The following is a 12,238-nucleotide window of genomic DNA, read 5'->3' on the forward strand; positions in this document are numbered from 1 at the left end:
CTCAACACTATTCACAACATTGATAAAATCATAAGGCTGAAGGTAAATTTGGACTCTTGATTATGCATTAAGATTCAAAATCAGTCAGATTTAATAAATGGGACAACCTAACTGTGAAAAATTTAAAATCTATGATATATATATATATATATATATATATATATATATATATAGAGAGAGAGAGAGAGAGAGAGAGAGAGAGAGAGAGAGATGGGAACCTACTAAATGGACACAATGCTAAATGAAACATGCTCTTAGATTTTTGGTGCTTTTCGAAATTTTGACTGTACAGATGTGATCTATATGCTTGTTTTTATAGGAATCACTTCTTAGAGCATTTGACTCCGATGCATGAATAGGTTTTTATAAGGTTTCAAAAATCAATACCCTACAATTTTTCATAAATTTTCGAGCCTCCAAATACCATTTTTTTCCATCCAAAATGCTTGATCCAAATTAGGATTTCTGGTAAATCAATCATGCTGAACACATCTATGGGGTTGGAATTTTGAAAAAAAACAATGGAAATCCAATTGCATGTTTCATTTAGCATTGTGCCCATTTAGCATGTTCCCATCTCTCTCTCTCTCTCTCTCTATATATATATATATATATATATATATGAAATGCATCCAAACACTATTTTTCCAGAATATTTAAAAAATTGAAAAGCAGAAAATCCAGAAAAGTGAATTTATGAATTTTGCATCCAAACATGCCCTTAAGGTCACCAGTTTGTTTGTGCAATTGAAAGCAAAATAGATCCAATTGGAACTTTTTTTTGAATTCATTGTAGGGATGTATGCAAAAAAAGAGAATAGTGCTGCTCTTAAATAATGCCTAAGAATGTCTGCACCTCATATTTTGTAGATTATGTGTTCCATTTATAATGAAAATTTTGCCTGAAAAATTCTTGATTCCTTGGAATTAGCTTTCAATTCCACATGTCGAACACTGATAGAGTAGTTATGGGAAGGTTGTTTCTTATGTAGGTAAAGTTGCAACCAAGAAAAATTGAAAAAGAATATCTTATCTGGTTGTGAATTCAAGGGGATAGATCTTGTCTTTTATTGAATGAATCTTCATTTTCTTTATGCATTACAAGCGTTTTGTCATGGAATCTCAAGCATTTCGTGTTTGAGTTCTCAGGTGCACTAGGGACCCTTTGCAGTTTTGACCTGTATGCTTTGTTTCTTGCTTCACTTGTTAAATATATTACATCATTTTTTCTGAAAGTTAATATTTGCTTCTTGCTATTCACTCAATAAAAATATTGCATCAGTAGTTTTTCTAAGAATCAATAGTTGCTTCAGTTTTTTTTTCTTTTTTAATTTGTTCATTTCTGTAAGTGCATGGATGTGTTATTACAATGCATTAGATTTGGTTCTTCATTTGATTTAGCTCTGGTTTTGAGTCTTCTTGACGTTATGATGTATTGTTCTCATTTGTTTTGCCAGGAAATGGGTAAACTTGGGAAGAAAGCACGAAAATTTGCTCGTAAGAATCTTCAATTTGTGCTCAAGAAAAAGCGGAAACAGAATGCTTTCAGGAATTCTTTCAGGACAAGAAGGGCTTTTAGTAAGGCTCATAAATCCAAAATCCCCCCTTCATGTCTTCTTTAAGCTATTCAAGGTTGAATGAATTTGCTCTTTTGGTTTTTATTCAGGATACTTTCTCTAATCTCTCATCATGGATGTTAAAACTACTGATATACAAGATAACCATGACTAGCTTTGGTGAATCACACACTCAATTTAATTTTGCCTTCCAAATAAGAGAACTAAGTCACCCATTTGATTATTCAATATCTAGTACTTTTCTCACTGCATGTATTCCATGATCAACCAGAGAAATCTTATGAGGTTTTTGAATCAGTAATTACCTTTTCTAATGAAAGAAAATTTGATTAGGATCTTTAATATGGTTGAATAGGTTTAACACAAGAAATTTTCTATTGCAAAGCTCTGAGCTAGTTGGGATATGGTGGGTCAAGCTGCTTACAAGTAGCTCAGGTCTGGCAGTTAAAAGCTTCATTAAATTTTGGACGGCAGACTGAAAGTAACAAATGTTACCAGTTTGAATATTTGCCAACAATTTCAGATAAAATAGTGGAACATTTCCCTCTTCCATCTTGGAGCAAAGAAACTTCAGATCCTTGAGCTTTGCTGGGAGCGTGTAAAAACATAGGTGTTTATCCTTGGACCAATAGGATCAAGCCTATGTCACAGGGGTTCGGCTAGCAGGGTGCCGCACTCGCGTCGACGCGACTCGACGCGGGTGCGGCATCGGGTGTGGTCAACCCGACCCTGGGTGTGTCCATTTTTTTTATTAAAAAAAAATTGGCCGGGGGGAGCCCCCGCCCCCCCCCCCCCTTTCTGCAAGGGCAAAAACTCTGAATCAAGCTCCACAACTCATCCGCTCGACCCCTCCCTTGCACAAAGAGGGCGCAGGGAGGGGGCTCGACCCCTTCCCTGCACAAATTATATATATATATATATATATTTTGCCGCACCCCCGCACCCAAGTTTTTTGAAAGTGCCGCACCCGCACCCGCACCCACACCCATGTGACATAGGATAAAGCCAACATAAAAAAACTTGGTACCAGGAAACTCTTGGTGAGGAAAAATGTCATGATAAATTAAATTTTTTATTTTTTGGAAAAACTCTAGGAAATATTAGCATGTGTAAAAAGTTAGAAATATGGGCAATATATATAAAAAAATTAAAAATGATTTATTATGTTGATATCATGATAAGACCATTATTGGAAATATTGCGACTTTTTATAGTATAGCAGATTTTGTAAACGCTGCCATGTTTACAAAATATTGCCAATATTTGTAACTATGATAAAAGTTAAAACCAATTAAGACTATAAAAATATATAAAAACATAAAGAAAGACATAAATTTTTTAAAAAATGCCTTTATTGGATTAATTGATTTTTTTGTGGACCAAGCCCGATGGATATGATCCTTTGTTCAGTCAAAAGCAAGTTTTAGATCGTCCGATCAATTATATAGGTAGATCTTTTAAGGGTTTCAAATTTTATGGTTCACAATGTATTGAAATTTCAAAATTGAAAAATTCATGCTTGTATGTCCAAACCAGAGTTATCAGAAGTGCCATAGGGCATGGGGAAGCGTGTTTTATAAGCGTGAAACATGGTGCTTCTGAAACGTGCTGGGAAGTGCCAAAAAAATTTAGGGAGTGGGAAGCGCGCTTCCCAATTTAGGGGAAGCTCGTTTTCCCTTATTTTTTCTTTTTTTTTGTGTTTTTATTTTTCTTTTTTTTTGCTTCCCCCTCACTTCCTAGGTTGCTTTTGGTTTGCTTCCTAGTTTTCTTCCAAGACGATTCCTGATTCGCTTCTAAGTCGTCCTGCTTTTCCCGCTTCCTAAAATTTTGAAAATGCCTCGCTTCTCGCTTTTGCTTCTCGAATCGCTTCCTCGACTAGCAACTCTGGTCCAAACCACTCATGATCTTTTCAAAATATTGCTGATATTTGTTACTATGCATAAAACCAGTGTTTAATTTTGCATTGTAAATTTGAATGCTTTGAAGTTTGCGATTTTCAAGTGGGAGCAATCTAAAGGCCATTTGGATATTAAACCATCTAAAGAATGGTTATGTTTTTTGGCCGATTGATCAATGCGGGCAATGATAACAGTGTATGACATGAACAAGTATAGTCTGCCTCAAAGTGACTCCATTGTCTCTGCTCTTTAGGTATTCTGGACAAAATCCCTTTCTGGATGATATCACACCTCATTGATATCCTTTTAGCCCACGGGTTATGGTTGCTTGAAGTTGAAGATTAGCAGCAACTTGATTAAGGTTTATGTGTCTTTTTCATGCCCCCCCCTGATGTAATCTTTCTACCTCCTTTTCAGTCTTCATGACTGGCTCAGGCCCTCAATGGGAAGCCAAGCAGAGAGTGCCTTGAGGATTGATACCATACATTGAATGAGCTTACATATAACGTCTTTAGTAGTTCATTAGATGTTTAAACATTTATATTATTATTTTAGTAGCTACAAATATTTTTTCCATAAAATAAATGATAATTCCGCAAGTGTCATGTTGCATGAGGCCAACAATATTTTTGCTAATCTAACTGTCTGCGCTATTGCCTTCTTTTTGTAGTGTTCATAGGTAGTTGCTTCATAAGGCATCGTTTATTAGGAACTTATCTCTACATCTAAGTTGCCCTGCTTGGTTTGTGTTTGCGCTTCTGTTCACTGAGTGGATTGTGTAACAAAATGTTTCCAAGTTTGTATAGTTTTTAACTAGACTTTTTGTTTATTTGCAAGCATTGATTAGGCCACCACATTTAAGCTCTATGGTTGGTTCTGTTATTGCAGGAGATAAAGGTGTTGTATATGTGAACCATCCAATCTCCTCAGATGCACAACCTGTAGAAGAGTAAGAAAATGCCACTATTTATTTTCTTTGCTATCACTTGCTTTAGATTATTTTTCTGACATCAACTTGCTTTAAATTGTTAGACATGCCAATATTGAATGTTAATTCCCATCAAAATTTACATCCCTTGTAAGATTGTTTTTCTGTGTTTTTCTTGTTTGGTTCCGCCTTTGCAGTTACTTTTCTTTATATTAGGATAAAACTGTACACTTCTACTGCTTAATACATGATGTAAGATTGAAGTTTGCCAAGAATCAAAGTGGCACCTGTGGAATTTGCCTTTTCTTGTGCAGCCGATAGTTGACAAACTCGTGACTTGGATCCGGATTGCCTGACCCTTGACTTGTGAGTCAGCAGGTTGACTCGGTAATTTGGACGAGTTAGGACATGATTTTTTTAGTGTTAAGATATGGAAAAAATCAAACTCCAAACTGTATAATCACTAAATTTAGTACATGACATCAATGACTAAGCTATATAAGTATTCAACTATACATAATTGTTGATATTATGATTTAAAAATAGATGATTCTTTGTAAAAATTATCCTTTTATAAGCATTATGCACTAAAACCATGAAATGCATGACAAAAGACACATAAGTGGCATGCGGATAGGTGGTCCTGAATCGGTGACCCAGTTGGGATCTGATCCGGGTTGACTCGGGCGATTCTCGAGTCAGCTCTCTGGGTTTGCCAACTATGGTGCAGCCACTGCATTTTATATGTAATATATATGTCAATTTATGATGGATTCTAGTTGGCTGCTTTTTCTGTTTGTTGTCAATAGCATCCAATTAGCCTCATTTTATATACATTTGAAAATTGTCTTAAGCTCCTCTTTGAAAGGAGACAAACTAAAACTTTTATAACATTTATTCTTTTGCTTCTGTTGTCTGTGGCTTCTTGTTCATTTTTGTCGTGTAGCGGTTGTATTCTTGTGTTTTCTCTGTGCTATTGTGTAACTTGGGTATATTAATTTATTACCTTCTGTTTATATTTTCAAAATAAAATCTGCCATTAAATGGTGAATGGCATATATTGATAATCTGTGTTCTCCCACACTTTTATTGAAAAAATCTTGGCAAAATGAATAATTTTTTAAAAATTTATAAACTGAAGTTAAAAATATGTAAAAAAATTACTCAAATGCCAAAAGCAATAAATATGTCTCATCCATTGTTTTAAAAATGAAAAAGAAATGAAAGATGGGAGAGTCCAGAGGCCGAAATAAATACTTTCTTGCTTAGGATTAAGTTACATTCAGTATTTATTGCCATTAATTAGTTAGGAGAAAAAGATTGAGAGAGATGTGAATGATAAAATAGGATTATCAGCCAAAGTTTTTTAAAATCATTTATGAAACATAAATTATGATATTTTAATTTTAAATTATCACAACATTTTGAAAAATATCATGATATTTTAAATGTTAGAACTGATGAAAAGATATCATAATATTTTTTTAAAATATCATGATATTTGTGACTGTGCTTATACCTTCTTCCATTGCCTTAGTTTTCTTTTACTGCAAAATTCAATTTTATGTTTTTATGAAAAACAACTGCATTACTTGAGTTTTATCCTTACATACTTGTAATCACCATTGATAGCTGCTAACTTTTGTTTAGTTGCAAACTATGTTGTCAAAAGTGATACGTGGTTACCTAGTCAACTGGTACTGCCTACCCTACTTGTGTTCGCCTAATCCTCCCAGAGCCAATCCCTAGTTAGACAGCACAGAGTAGGATGCCATTGTTTTTTATTTTTGAGGTCTTAAATTAATCCTATGCACTTAATTCCTATATGCTGTTTTTTGTGCTTATTTTCTTTATTACTTGAGAAAAATGATTGCTTGGGCCTTGTTAGGGACTGTTGCAATCGGATTGATGTCAACATATATTCTTGTTAAAACCCACACACATACATGTGCACACATGCATACACAAAAATTTGCGAGTCTCTATTACAGCTCAATGTTTCCAGAAGAGATGTTCTTGTAAGAGTAAATATTTAGTGCTATGCTGCTATTATGCATTTTAGAGCATACTAGGATCAGCATAGAGAATCTAGTACAAGACTAATGTGTGTTGCCAATTTGCCCTTATCTTCCCTTTTTAAAATTTTTCACAAGGTCTATTATGTTCAATGATAAAATGATTCTGGGGGTGCGCTTCTTAGGAGCCTTAAGAGGTCATTGTTAACACAATTCCTGCTTGCATGAGTAATTCAAACCATTTTCTTCTTCCTAGGTGTTGATTAAATGACATAATCGATGCCGATATTCTTTTTAGAATAATTTCTAGTGTATCAGTTGAAATTTTGTGTTGATTCTAGTGGAGTGGGTATTATTCTTGATCGTAAAGATACCGATGCTTGACTTTGGAGAGCATCACACAATTTCACTTTCGCCCACTGATTAATTGTCAAGCATTTCACAATTTACTAAGTTCTTTCCTCATTCATGTATGTTATTCAGGAGCTTCATTGTTTCCATTGGTTAATTGTTAAATGCAATTGAGTTTTCCAAATAGTCTGAGTCATATATTGCAAGTTTATATGACATGATTATTCAGGAGGTAGTGATGCTTTTTCAGTTTCCAGAAAGTAGCGAAATTTTTTTACTGAGATTCTAGCTAGATTATGGGCGTAATATCTTTCAATGTATTATGGAATTATCTGTGCGCATACATTTGTTCCATTTTGTATAGTTGTCTTAAGGTGAGGCAATTAATTAACGATTTAACTTGAAATGCAAGTTGGTTGATATTTTGAAATGATCTTTTTAAAACAATTATTTTCAATAAAACTTTGGAAAATCGCCAACCAAAAATATAAAAACCGACTTTCCACAAAGTGGTAAGTACGGGTCGAATCCTCAGGGAACAGGAATTAATCACGATATGTCTAGAAAATTTGATTTATTAATTACAAATATCAATCTACAATTATAAAGTTAATACAACTACAATTAATCACTAAAATGAAAATGAAAATGAAAAAGCACTCAGTCTTCTGCTCCACACCAAGGGTATTTCCGTCTTTTCGCCAATTAAAGAATCTTCGCACTTGGACAATAACCCTGGAAATTAAATATGCTTTTCAACCTAAAATTGCAGAAAAATACAGAGTTAGTATTCTATTCTAACAATGCAAACCATAACTAAAACTAATTCTAGTTTTAGGAAAATAATAAAACAAATGCTACTTATCAAACAATAATTAAATAAAATACTCAACTAAGTCTAAAATTAACTAAATTACTTCTACTAATGCTGTAGGATGCTTATGCAACTCCTAAAATGCAGCAACTAATAAAAACAGGCCTAAAATGCCGAATCTAAGGAAATTATGAAAATGCCCCTAACTAGTGCAAAATACCTTTCTGACAGGTTATCGAAAAACCACTGTTTGACAAGGCAAACGAGGTCCGATTTTCCCGAAATTTGTTCTGTTCTGCAACTGACAGATTAAACATACTGACAGTTTTTACAAAATGGAAAAACAGTATTTGAAACTCCAGATATAAGCGTTTCAAATATGGAAAAAATCAGGATATCGAAAGTCCTGTAATTTGAAATCCAGAAAAAGCGGTTTTCGCAAAACGCTTAAAAATCAGACCAAATCAACTCCGAATGAGCTGAAATTTGGTCTGCAGTCAAATAACACGTCAATAAAGTGAATAGAATAAAATTTTTTGGAAAACACCGAAGTTTTGCACAGAAAATACTGCTGGTGCGACAGGGCAAAAATCGGGTTTTTATTTGAGTGCACTATTCACTTTATGAATCTATTTTAATACTCTAAAAGACAAATCAAACCTAATGCAATCTAAATGACACTGTATAACAGTGTATATGCAGATGATTATTACAACTATGCTAAATGTATGACGAAAGAAATACGATAAGCAAATTATGACTAGCTATGTTTAACTAATGATGCGAATGCAACTATACTACTCAATGAAGGGTGATTCTAATTACTATGTTAAACACTAAATAACTATAACATTCAATGACACACAATACACAAATCACACCCACTTCTACACTAAAACTAAATTAGCTAAATAAACTAATTAGTATAAAAATCAAAATAACTAATACCAAATGAAATTAATGCACTAAAGAACAAAGGTTAGGATTAGGGTTCACTCGGTTGACTCAACGAAGCTTGGTTTGGACTTGGGTAGGCTCGAGCTATGTTTGACTCGACTCGGACTAGTGTGGACTCGGCTAAGTTTGGCCGAACTAGTTGGGTTCGGTTTTGGGGTTGACTTAGTCAACTAAGATTGGCTTGGTTTAGGTGGGATCGGTTGACCTAAACTTAGGTTGGGTTGACTGGGTTAAGGTTGAATCGACCTCGGGTTTGTCTTGACTTTGACTTAGGCTAGGCTAGGTTGACTTGACTAGACTCAAAAGAATGTAGACTAGGGTTTGACTCAAGTTAGGTCTTGGTCTTGGTTGACCAAGCTTGGGTTAGGTTGGACTAGGCTCGAGTTGTGTTAGGTAGGGCTTAGATAGGATTGGATTAAAGTTTGACTAGGGCTAGGTCTAGGTCTTGGACTCGGTCTAGGGTGGACTTAGTCAACTAGGTTCGGGTTGACTTGGACTCAAGGCACACCTAACTAAGTCAACTAGGTTAACTCGGTTAGGGTAGGTTTCAATAGGTGGACTAAGGTTGACTCGACCTAGGTGTGGTCTTGACTAGACTCAAGTGGGTTTAGACAAGGGTTTGCCTCACTTAACTTGGGTCGATTAAAGTAGCAACCTCTTAATTAACCTACAATTAATCCAAAGTTCATGATTTTAATGGAGAAGGTTGGGAAAATAACGTAATAATGGTAAATGCTCAAACTTTGAAATAAATTGGATTCTCAAAAACCGTCCCACTTAATGAGGGAGTTACTCTCCTTAATTGTATTTAAACTCTCACTTTGGAAAATGAAAAGTCCAACTTAGAAGAAAATCCCATGATTTTTGCTTTCCCAACTTGAGTAAAGAGCATTTATTCCTTTCTGAAAATCGTGGAACTTAATTTGGAATTTTAGTTTAATTTCAAAAACACTTTCCAAGATCAAAGAGTAACTCCTACTTTAATGCACATCCAAAATTTAATTCCTCCTTAAATATTCCACACGATTTTTGGGGAATCCACTCTTTCCAAAAACTTTTTAAATGTAATTACCTTAATTGTCTCCCCTCTCAAAATCGCCAACTCTAAATTAAGACTATACTACCAAAGAATTTAAAACTCACCTAGGTAATGAAAAGACCTAATTGAAAAACATGACTTTCTAGAATTAAATGCTGCCCTAATTACTAAAACCTACTTAAATGACCACTAAAAACGGCTATGAGATAAAACCCTAATACATTGAACCTAGACACCTTCCTAACTCAACTAATGGCAATTAAGACTTTCTAAAAAAATTGACCTAGAGCTCAATAGGAGCTCTAATGGCTGCCGCCCCACCTTGGGGAAGAAGAAGATCCACACGAAAATTAAAAAATAAAAATATAAATTAACAAAAAGTAATAAAACTAAATAACCACTATTTTGATAAAACTAAATTAGAAAATAGTAAAAGGGACTCCTAATTACACAAATGCTAACAAGACCAGCACTATGCTGGAATTAAAAACATGAAGAAAAGAAAACTTGATTTTTGTAATTTTCTTCAATAGACTCAAAACACAAAAACAAAAAATGATTAAAACAATTAGTTAAATCAATCCTAAAACAATGCAATGACTAACACAAGTTTATGCTACTGTTAACATACTAAACACACAGTAAACCACATGACTTACCAATCTAAACACACTTTTTACAAAAATGCAAAGATCGGCTAGAATATCTCTAGCCGATTTTTTTTCCTTTTTCAAAAATAAAAACAAAACAAGACACAAGCACAACCCACGAATAAAATGAATTAAAATGAACTTTTATAATTGGATTTTCAGCAAAACAACTCAATACACATGCTGGACATAAAAAAAAAAATCAAAACAAAGAAAAATATTTTTGTAAAAATCAAGAATCGGCTAGAAATAGTCTAGCCGATTTTTAGATTTTTGCTTTTCAAGTGAAATCAAAAGCACAACTCACCACTCACCGACTAAGATGCATAAAAATGGATTTTTTCTAAATGGAGTTTCAATAGAACAGACCCAAGAACACCTATGAAAAATTTGAACAATCGGCTAGATGAAGATCTAGCCGATTTTAATGAAAAGGATGAAAAATCTAAAAAATATCGATTTCAATGAATCAAGCAAACAAATAAACCTAATCTAACGTGCTGGCCTATGCACGAAATCTAATCTAAGGTTGAAACAAAAAGAAAAATAAGAAACACACAGAAAATAAAAAAAAAGAAAACCAACACTCACTTTCGGTTTTAGCTAGAAGAGAAGGAAGAAGAAGACCTACCTCTTGGAAGATCCGACGACCGGGGGGATGAAGAAGAGCGGACCGTGGCTGGAGATGGACGTCCTACACAGTTCGAGAATGCTGTACTTCACCAAAAAATTGCACCTTTGCAGCTGCTACACGTTGGAGATCCACCGACGATGGAATGTGAGCCGATTCTCGATCGGAGGGTGTAGAAAGCCGGATGGAGGTAGGGCCGGCTCACCTTGTTGGTGTGTTTCGCACTCCCGCACAAGGTTAATGGTCTCCACCTCTGCTACACCTGCAAAAATACAGAAAAATGGTGAAACTACAGCAAGGAGGAAGAAAGAAATGGAAAGGAACAAAAGAGATCGAAAATATGCTTGAAAATCAAGCATAGATCGGTCTTCAATGGCCAAAACGTTGGGGAAGATGGAGAGGAAGGAGTTGCTGGAGTAGATTCACTGCAAGGGGCGTCCAAACACAGCCAAAGACGCCTAGGGTTCTTTAAAAAAAACTATTTATAGTTTTGACCTTTTTCAGAAAGAGGGTTAAAAAAATAAAATTTGCTAGGCGCCACTTTCTGGGGGGTTTTCAGAAAAACTTTTTGAAATGGATATGGATATGCATGTGGGTTGGGTTTTGGGCTTTCTAAGAGTTGATCCAAGGTCCAATTAACCTAATTGGGTCGGATATGGATCCGATCCACCTCGAAATCCGTGCCCAAACACTGAAATAGCCATAACTCTCTCGTTTTAACTCCGATTTTTCTGAAATTCGAACCATAGCCCCTTACTATCAAAACACATCTAAACATGGGTTTAAAACCTTAAACTTATTACAAAATACATGAAAAATTTGTTAACATGATGTGCATTTCATGCATCATCACAAGTGTTTATGTTCATATATAGTTATGCTCATCATTGTTGTCAGATATCCTGAAGGTATTGTAAATCAGGCGCTCGACGACATTTTTGCAGATACTTTTGGTAATGATGTTGACAATGATTCAGTTATAGATTCAGATTCGGAAAGTGATGGTCTTCTTTCTGAGGTAATGTCATGCTCTTCTAAAAATCCGGCCTCATCTTTTTCTAATTCCTTATTTATTTATGAAAGAGTTCTGAATTATGATATTGGTTTCAGGATTTGAATGGTTCTTATCTTGTTAAAGATGGAAGTGATGATAATTCAGGTTGAAACATAATTACAACAGTGAAATTTGGTGTTTGAAATATCCTAAATTTTTGTTTTAGTAAAATCGCATGAGGATATTTTTCAATATAATTGCTGTTGCTGTAGATGAAAGTTACCATACTGCTCTATCTGAGCAGAACAAGACAATTCAGGTGGAACTCATGAAGCAGAAAAGTAAGTTAGATCGGCTGAAGAAAAAGGTAAGAACTGTTGAGAA

The 12,238-nt window shown here is 34.6% G+C and overlaps 1 long non-coding RNA gene across 1 annotated transcript; it reads left to right on the forward strand.

Moving 5' to 3' along the window:
• Positions 1-1,517: 1,517 nt before the first annotated feature.
• On the forward strand, positions 1,518-12,019 carry LOC149818437 (uncharacterized). The gene is made up of 4 exons (XR_016427338.1): positions 1,518-1,578; positions 4,364-4,424; positions 11,758-11,878; positions 11,971-12,019. It is a non-coding gene; the product is annotated as an uncharacterized LOC149818437 (long non-coding RNA).
• The last annotated feature ends 219 nt before the right edge of the window (positions 12,020-12,238 follow it).

Source organism: Nuphar pumila, chromosome 13 (assembly GCF_984573655.1).
Source record: "Nuphar pumila chromosome 13, dmNupPumi1.hap1.1, whole genome shotgun sequence".
Lineage (NCBI taxonomy): Eukaryota > Viridiplantae > Streptophyta > Magnoliopsida > Nymphaeales > Nymphaeaceae > Nuphar > Nuphar pumila.